Raw genomic sequence first — 10,311 nt, forward strand, 5'->3', positions numbered from 1 at the left:
CTCTCTCTCTCTCTCTCTCTCTCTCTCTCTCTCTCTCTCACTCTCCTTCGGACAGGAGGCAACTGTTTCGCCGCAGCGTGCGTGCATATATAATTGGTAACGGCGCGAGCGAGCGCGGTGGAGTGACAACGATGTGATTAGAGATAAAAACGCGAAGGATCAGGAGGCGCGGAATCCTGAATGTCATTTTCGGTAGACATGATTTACGAAGACTTCGGAATCACGCAGGAACGGGGGGAATGTGCACAAATTGGCGGAATAACTGTCTCCAGTCGTAATGCAGTCACAGACGTGTTAAAATTTTCTGTCTGAACGTATTATTCATTTCTTTATTTGCGGAATCGCGAGAAAGAGAGAGAGAGAGAGAGAGAGAGAGAGAGAGAGAGAGAGAGAAACAGGAGCGGTGCGTGCGGTAATCTGTCATTGCGGCGATTCAGGACGGAAACGGATTCATGTCCGGAAACGAGTTTGCGCGATTATAAAACGCTGGCGACTGAGTTGCACCACGAGTGTTAATTACACTGCGAGTTATCCTGTCGATTAGCGAGCGCACGGCACGATACGGTGATTACGAACAGCGTGACGTGCCTCCTCGTAGCCGCCGGTGTATATTTAGGGTGTGTTTAATCACGATTGGAAAGGTCGACTTATCCGCCCGATCCAGCGGACTGGCTATTGGACGTGAAATGAGGGAAATGCTGCGGAAAAGCTACTTCAACATTCGAACCGGACCGTAGAGATCTTTTGTAAATACACGTATTTATCTGGGCCTTTGCCGATACGGCACGTAATAGGACTTCGCCGATTTGTGTTTCCATCACTATCAATCGGTCTTATTTGCAACAATAGAGATATATAAGTACACTATTTTACTTTAATTACTACGACGAATGTTGTCGCAGTCCTCTTATTTTAAACAATTTCCTTCTCTTCTAAAAAAAATTTCCCTCTTTTAAAAAATTAATTTTCGATCGTAGAAGATAGGCAAATTTCGACAGGTTGGAACTTGGGTAAAAATAATTCGATGATTCGATGGTTCAGAGTGAATTTTACAGCTTGAAGTCTCTAGTTTTAAGAAATATTTTTGAGATATGAGCTCTGTTTATTTTTAACTGTGTAACATGCAAATCAATACGTGTAACAATGTAAATCAATCTTTGTTAAATGTAAAAATTTTTTGTGAAGTTTTCAGAGTAGCGCAGCGTAAGAAAAAAATTTCAGATAAACGGCGCTTGCATCATTTACAAGCGTGAACTCTTCAATCTCCTTTTTAATTTGCGTACTCGCAGATTACAGTGCGATTTTTCTTTACCAAGTTATTCAATAACAAAATTAAATCCATCCTTTCAGCTTTGATCGCTTACGCTAGGCAAGTCAACCAATATATATGACGTTTCTCTAGCAATAAATAAGCAATAAATAAGAAGCTGAAAGTTTAAGATGCACTTGTTACATTTTTTATAGAAATATATTTTCAACGTAAAAACTCAATTGAAAGATACAGTTGAAAGAAGAAAAGTCGCCATTTTTTATTCAAACTGATATATCATTATGTTGAACAACAGTAACGTTATGAATTTAATATACTCGAAAAATACAGATTTCATACTTTAAAATGCTTCCAGAAGCTTTTTTTTATCATTTTTATCATCACTTTTACCGAAGTTACAACATTTTTAATTATACTTATGTTTAACATAACGAAGGTGTTTTAATTTGATCTTTATATATATAGACTGTACTACTTAAAAATAAAAGAAACTATTATTCTGTCATGTCTTTTTTACTATGACCTCAAATCCTCATTAATTTAAGTATAGTGGCGGCTCGTAGCGGAGATTTCGGAACTAAATGTCGGTAATGTATTCAAGACTCAAACCACATTTAGCTAAGATTTGAACCATACTTAGCAGGGACTCAAACCATGTTTAGTTAAGACGAATCATATCAGAGAGGAACGTGAGAGCGGCCAACACCGGGTGTTTTCGGCGACACCGACTTTCCACACTGGGAAAGAGCGCCATCTGCATCCATTTTGAGAGGGGAACTACGATGCTACATCGATTTTCAAGTTTCGATGGTAAAACCTGCCACCTGTGGTGTAGCAGTCCGTGCTACATCCAGTTTCAGGCGGTTTATGTCCGTGCTACAACCATAATACCGTACTTGACAAGCACGGTCTCGCACATTGTTACACGTTTATAACATGGATTAACATGTTAACATGTACAAAAAAAAATCTCGAATTGCATCTCGAATCTTTCGAAAAAAAAAAAGACGATACTCGCTCTTCAATTTCTCACAAAGAATGTCTAAAAATCTCCCTCAAACAAGCAGTATCCGATCTTGAAATTTTCATGGATCCCGAAACTTGTAAAGCGCAAGTTGGAAGAACGGGAGAATAATTTCCTTCGCGGTATTTCATTTCAAGATGATACGTGCGCTGAGTATTCTCCACGTGCAACATTTTTCGTAGACACGTCTCGGAACATTTTTTATCAAGCACGAACGACGAACTTGTGTAAAAGAGCGGGGGAACTTTACGAGACGTATCGTTCAGAGGACATAGGTTATCCCCGGGTGTTACGTATCCGCAAAAATGATCGTAATGCTGATTAAACAGCCGCGGGAGCAGCTGCGGAAAGAAAATCCATGCGGTTTTTACGACCTCACCGGCAGCAGGCTTTGATTTCTTCTCGTCTTTATCACCGACGAAAGAAGCGCCAATTTTAAAGAGCGATCATAAAATGCGCGACTACTTTGTCACGCTTATATCATCAGCTCCCGCTTCAATCTCCCACCCTTGATAGAGTCTCAACGCACGATCAAGCGCGAGTTATGAAGATTCAGTTTCCGCGAAGAAACTGGTCGGGGGATGTTCGCAGCCGCGGTGGAATTTAACGCTCGCGTTCGCAAAGGTTTAACCTTTTCACTGCGGCGCACTTTCGGAGCGAACCATCAATACAGACGGCGCGATATTCACATGTTAGTCTCTGCGACTGGTTGTCCACTGACTACTGACCAAAGCAGTATCTGGAGATTTGATACTATTCTTAGGGGTTGAAAAAATAAATAATTGCAAATAAATTAAAAATGTCCAGTATTTGATCTATTTTAAGTGGTTTTCTAGGCTATTTTTAATTTACTTAATTTGCACATTCCTTCAATAATAATTCGTGAAAAAAATGTAAAATTGATAATAAGGAACAAATTTATTTTGACAATTTTAACACAATGAGAACAGAGATAATATAAACAAATAAAGATAGTAGAAACAATTTAATAATTAATTTGTGAGTGACATATTCTAAAACAGTTAAAGTGTTACACTAAGAAAAACATAGATGGCGTATATTTACGGCTTTCGTATATATTAATGGACTTGTGAGAGCGTACCCTTAGGAAAAATTACTTTAAATTTTCAAATTACTTATAGTTAACTGTAAGTAATTTATAGTTAACTATAAGTAACTTTAGGTAACTATAAGTAACTTTAAGTTAATTGGAACATCTTAAGTAATTTTTCCTAAGGGTATATAGATACGCCTTTCGTGTATATGGGCCGACTTGTGAGGACGTATATATACGCCTTTAGCAGTGAAAGGGTTAACATTCTACTCGCGAAGGGACGCCATCGCCCCTCTTTTCACAACGGTGCGGATGTTTAACTCCTTTCTTCCTTATTTTCCGCGACAACGACAACCGCGACGAGGCCCTAACGAGGCAAGTTCGCTTATAACCAGCATTTATGTCAAGAGCGCTTCTCGGGAACATTCCGCTCGAGGGGTTAGTCCGCGATAGAAAGTTCCCTGCGACCGGAGGCCGCTGTGGTTTAAAGTTAAATTGCACCAACTTAAATTGCATTGTTATCGGGCAGCCCTGAGACGGGCTGCTGTCATCCGTCCGCCGCGTAATGTCTGCCGCGCGTCTCTGCGATTATCGGCAAATTCAGTTTTCTCGATTATTCGCGCGATTTCAAGTGGCCATAATATATGGCGATAATACATGGCACAATGGCCTAGTTTACATCGTCGAAACGTTGGTCATCAACGTCGCGTATCAAGTTTGGTGCGCACCAATGTTTTAGTACGGATGCGTTTACATCGAATTGAAGCTTTCAAGAGAGCTGATGAGGAACAAGTTGCAAAGGCGAAGATTGTAAAAAGTTGAACACAGATGTGTAGGAAACTTGTAAACTTTACCTTCCGACCGACTCTGCTTGGCCCGAACTGGATCCTCCGGTACGGCATCCGCATCTGCCGGATTGTTGTTGCTTTCTGCAATAACTGAAACAGAAAAGTAGTTTTTCCAGTTGATAATCTGCGAGAGAAAGAGAGAGAGAGAGAGAGAGAGAGAGAGAGAGAGAAAGAGAGGGAGAGAGAGAATATCTTTGATCGAGACGAATCGAAAATACGGAAATATTTTGATATGGGATTTTTATCTTTATATTTTTGTTCCAACATTGAAAATTTAAATGAGACTTGAAGCTTTCAAGAGAGCTGATGAGGAACAAGTTGCAAAGGCGAAGATTGTAAAGAGTTGAACACAGATGTGTAGGAAACTTGTAAACTTTACCTTCCGACCGACTCAGCTTGACCCGAACCGGATCCTCCGGTGCGGCATCCGCGTCCGCCGGACTTGCTTCCCGCAACGTCTGGAACAAAAATTTAGCGTTCTTAGTTGGCAAGCTGCGGCAGAGAAGAAATATTTGGTCGGGATAAGTGGAGAATATTCGCTACGATTTTTTTCCCTCATTGACATTGAAAGTCTAGATAGGAGCTCTTGAAAGAGCTGACGAAAAAAAAAAATGACAACAAGAAGCGGAGACAACAGTTGCGTGCTCTCGAAAATACTCTTTTACGAATGGACATTTAAATTTAGATCCCGTAACGAGAGTAAACAGACTTGAAAGAAGCGCTGACCGAAAACAAAAAAAGTCGCAGTCTAAGAAGCGGTATGACGTTGAATAATATTCTACACAAGACCGCCGGTGTACTAACATGCAGTTGGGAATTATTCAGAATGTTTGATCGAGAACATGATGAATTAGAGATCCGCGTTCATGGACCGTTATCCGTCTCTGTCTGGATCAATATCTTTTGTATACAACAACGCAATAAATAGATAGACCGACAGAGATTGACGAGAATAATTGCAGATTCATAAGGTCATGATCACTAGTCGGATGATGACGGATTGTGAATGCCGAGCGCGAAATTCCGACTTCTTATTCCCGGAAAATTCGTCAAACGTCCGCTCTCGTTATCGGAGACCTCCCGCATAATAAATGATTCCACATACCTGGAAACGTGACTGGTATCGCTGCCGGCGTCCTGCTTCCCGGCTGCTGGAGTCCTCCGGATTTCACTCGCTCACGCTTCTAATGCCGATACTCGCGATTCGATCGCGAGTGCGGTTAATCAACGCGATGCCGATTGAGTATCTCGGGGACCGACGAGATACATTTCTTTCAATTCAACACGAGACGGAAGTGACGAGCGTGTCGCGCACGGCTGCTGTTGATGGAATGAGGTCGAATACACGAGGTGCGCGAGTATTATAATACGAAGGGCAAAAAGTGTCGTCGCTCGCGAACCGATCAACACAATCGGCGCGATGTAAACATTGCGGGCCTCGGCGGTGGTTGAAGCAAGAGAGACTTGCCTTTGAGCGTCTCTTCTTTTCTCGAAGGTTCCGGGACGACGAGGGGAATGCGAGGAGGCCTTTCAACACGTACGCGACATTGATTTACTATTTATTGATTACTGAAAATAAAGAAAATTATTCTGTCGAAGCATCGGATATTTGTTAGCTTTATGTTAATTAAAGAGGAATGTGTACGATTAGAAAATGTGTTAGCAACTGATTGTACAGAGTGTCAAAGTTGATTGTGACGCCGTTTTCGGAGAATAATTACAGGTCATGGTAGCGTTAAGGAGTGGAAGAGTTTCATCCCATGCGAATTTTGTCTCGTTCTTATTAAATGTTAGATTATCCGCTCCGGACAATAACTCTTCTACTTCTAATCTAATATTCAATGATGATAAATAACATTTAATTGCATTCGTTTGGCTTTTTTTATTTCGAAAATAAAATATATATACCAGGGTGAGATTTCGCCCATGACAACATCAACGTGATTTTCTTTGATGCTCTTTTTAAAAGTTCAGATATTTCGTCGACTCGCGGGATATTTGTAATCGGAGTCTCGTCGCGTTAATTAACACGTGCTGCTCCGAGCGGGCCGAATGCTCACCGACGGCCACTGTCAGTGCGCCACGAGCGAATGTCCGGAGCGAACGGGATGCTGAATTGAGAAGCAGGACGAAGGGAACGGGACGTGGGCAACGATACATCATGCGTCTCCAGACGTGTCAAATCGTTTATTATACAGGAGACTTTGATACGGCAACATGTATTCGGAGACTTAATATTTAATACGTACTTTTATTTTTCCTGCTCCTCCACTCCCTCCCCCCCGCGCTTTTTAAACCACCGGACATAGACTGGCATAGAGATGGCAACTGTGGTTGCAGCACGGACATAAACCTCCTGAAAGTGGATGTAGCACAGACTTCCACCACATGCAGATTTTACCACCGGGACCTGAAAGTGGATGTAGCATCGTAGTTCCCCTCTCAAAATGGATGCAGATGGCGTCCTTTCCCAGTGCGGAAAGTCGGTGTCGCAGAAAATGCCGTGTTGGCCGCTCTCAGGTTTCTCTCTGATCATATGTAGTTGAAACTCAAATCAAGATTACCCGAAGTAACCGACGTGGTAATATAAAGACTAATAGCCCTGGATAAATTTTCATATTGGCCAAGGAGGCCCGAGGGGCCTGGAGTTAATTAAAAAGCGATAATAATACCGAATATTGATAATACCTATGCTGAAGATAATACGAACATTTACCCTATACAATACCTTGATTACCATCGCGATACAGATTACTAGCCATATAAAAATATCGTATAAATATATCGTTACTATAATGCCTGAAATATATCGTTACTATATGCCTGAAAAAATTTTCTTTTTCCCGAACATGGAGCACTGAGTTTCGAATACTTGGTGGTTGTAGAAAGTCGGATGAGGTGTCATTTTCTTTGTCTCGACGAGTACTATCCAATGCAATTCTAAAAGTTCACAAACAGCGTTTGGTTTAGATTTTCATACATTTCATGCCTATAAAAGTGGCCTATAAAAATGACCGACGAGGTAATATCAGGTGTAGTAAAAAGAAATCCATTATTTTTCCAATAGATGGCTTTAGTTATCTGTATCTCGCGTTGTATAAGTCCGATCGGGTTCCACTAGATGGCGTTAGAAAGATGAGATTTCGTACTAAAAAAACTTTTCTGACAGTTTTGTAATTAGTTGACTCAGTTTTGTTTGAGCGCGCGTCAAAGATGGACACTAGCAAAGAGAAAATACGCTATATTTTAGTTTTTCTTCGATAAAGGCGAAAACGCAAGCCAGGCGGCTGAAAATGTGAATAGTGTTTATGGTCCTGATGCTGTAACAGCCAATCACGCGCAATTTTGGTTTCGTCGATTCCGTTCCGGTAATTTCGATGTCAAAGATGCACCACGGACTGGAAGGCCAATTGTCGAAAATATCGATAAAATCATGAATATTGTCGAGTCCGACCGTCATGTAAGCACTGTTTCGATTGCCCAAGAGCTAAAGATTGCACAAAAACCGTTTGGAACCATTTGAATAAGGCTGGATACAAAAAGAAGCTCGATGTATGGGTGCCACACGAGTTAACGAAAAGAAATCTCATGGACCGAATTTCCATCTGCGAATCGCTGCTGAATCGCAACAAAATCGACCCATTTCTGAAGCGGTTGGTCACTGGTGATGAAAAGTGGATCACTTGCGACAACGTCAAGCGAAAACGGTCGTGGTCGAATCGCGGTGAGAGCCGGCGGAAACGGTGGCCAAGCCAGGATTGACGGCCAGGAAGGTTTTGCTGTGTGTTTGGTGGGATTGGCAGGGAATTATCTACTATGAGCTGCTCCTCTACGGCAAAACTCTTAACTCGGAACTGTACTGTCAACAATTGGACCGTCTGAAGGAAGCAATCGCCCAGAAGCGGCCAGCTTTGGCTAATAGGAGAGGAATTGTGTTCCATCAGGACAACACCAGGCCATACACATCTATAGTGACTCGCCAGAAGCTCCGGGAGCTTGGTTGGGAGGTTCTTATGCATCCACCTTATAGTCCGGACCTGGCACCAAGTGATTACCATCTGTTCCTGTCCATGGCGAACAATTTTGCTGGTGAAAAATTCGCTTCAAGAGAGGCTTGTGAAAATCGACTGTCTCAATTTTTTGCCAATAGGGACGAGGGCTTCTATGAGAGAGGCATAATGAAATTACCTTCAAAATAGCAACAAGTTATCGAACAAAACGGCGCATATTTGACCTAAATCGGATCATTCTAACTATGATAATTAAAGCTTTCAATTTCATGCAAAAATAATGGATTTCTTTTTACTACACCTGATATAAAGATTGACAGCCCTGGGTAAATTTTCGTATCAACCGAAGCACGTGGTTGCTGAGCACGTGGTTGCCGAGCACGTGGTCGCCAAAGCACATGGTCGCCGAAGCATGTGGTCGCCGAGCACATGGTTGCCGAAATTTTTAATAGCAGTGCTGGAATTCTCTAACTCATTATTGGAGTTAACGACAGTTTCGTTATCGTTACGCAGCTTTTCTATGGTATACAAACGCTAACAGAATCCCGCTACAGTAGAATATAACGAACGAAGAGGTAGCACGAATGTTCGGCGGAAAATTTAGAAATTTTACAAGTTTTCCTGAATTTCTGCATTTTCCAGTTTTAGTATTAGGAGAATATAATCGGCGTGGAGGTATTATGAATTTCAGGTGGAAACTTAAAGATTCGCAAACTTTATTCGGTTTCTCGATTTTCTTATCAGGAGCATATAATAATGGGCAAGGAGGTAACATGAATTTCCAGCGAGAAATTTAAAAATTCGCCAATTTCGTTCAATTTCTTGATTTTAATATCAAGTGAATAGTGAATAACAAGCAAAGAGGTTTGCAGACACTTCAGTGAGGAACTTAAAAATTTACGGTTGGAAATTTTTGATTGATAAAAGAACAATTTCAGTTATATTGTGAGTTTATTAATGATTATTTCATACTTAATATTTATAACATATATATGTATGTATTTGTGTATGTGTGCACATATATGTATATACACACGCTTGTCCGCACCGTACACACACATGACAAGCACGCATCATGCAACGAGAGACACACATGTCGTACACACGCACGCACGCACATCCACGCGGAAATTCGTGAGACATACGTATGTATACACAAGACATCCTGTTCATTATCGATACAACCGCCGCAATTATACTTAAATAAAATACATGCACAAAGAATATGTATGCTAGAGCTGAAACAAGGTAACATGGACTACCGACATAAAGATTCAGTCGCCAATATATTTCTTTTCCCTTTTTTCTATTTTCTCTTGATTCCTTCCATCTTTGTGCAATTTTATTCTTCTCATTACATCTTCCGAATCGTCCCATCTTCCCCTCCTAACTCCCTCTCTATCATTCACTCGCTCGCTCGCGATACATCGTCGGTTGTAACGTCTTTCACAGAATATCCTGCAGGACGAATATATTGCATATACGCACGTGTATGTGTGTTGCCTGTGTACGTTGTGTACACGGTCGAGTTAATCCCCAGCGAGACTAACTCGACTCCGTTCATGATTTATACGAAAAGCGTGATAACACATGTATACTGCACTTGTACGGAACATCTATCTTGTCTGCAATACGAATTCTAAGAGATGTCGATCTAACATTGGCGGGTAACATTCCCTCGCGAGGAAACAGTCGAATCAAACTCCGAGGAGGCGGGAAGAGCCGAGAGCAGCACAAATGGTTGTCTCCGCGCTGTGCGAACGCTTTTCTTTCCGTCCGTCCGCGCTATCTGCAGAATTTCATCCGACCTCATCGATCTCATCGTCAACGAGGATACAACTCGGTTCGCGTTTCTCTCACTCTCTTTCAGTACTTATGTTTCTGGTAATGTACTGTTAACACACGCACACGCACGCACACGCGCACACACACACACACACACACACACACACACACACACACACACACACACACACAACATACATTCATACACACACCACCATTCTGATTCATTCTTTTCTCTGTGCGATAATCTTAAAGCGTTTTTTTTTCACGATACATCTCAATTTCTCGGTCAAAACTTGATTCGAACTATAGTATCGATT

The sequence above is a fragment of the Harpegnathos saltator genome, unplaced genomic scaffold, assembly GCF_003227715.2.
Source record: "Harpegnathos saltator strain DR-91 unplaced genomic scaffold, Hsal_v8.6 scaffold293, whole genome shotgun sequence".
In the NCBI taxonomy this organism is placed as follows: Eukaryota; Metazoa; Arthropoda; class Insecta; order Hymenoptera; family Formicidae; genus Harpegnathos; species Harpegnathos saltator.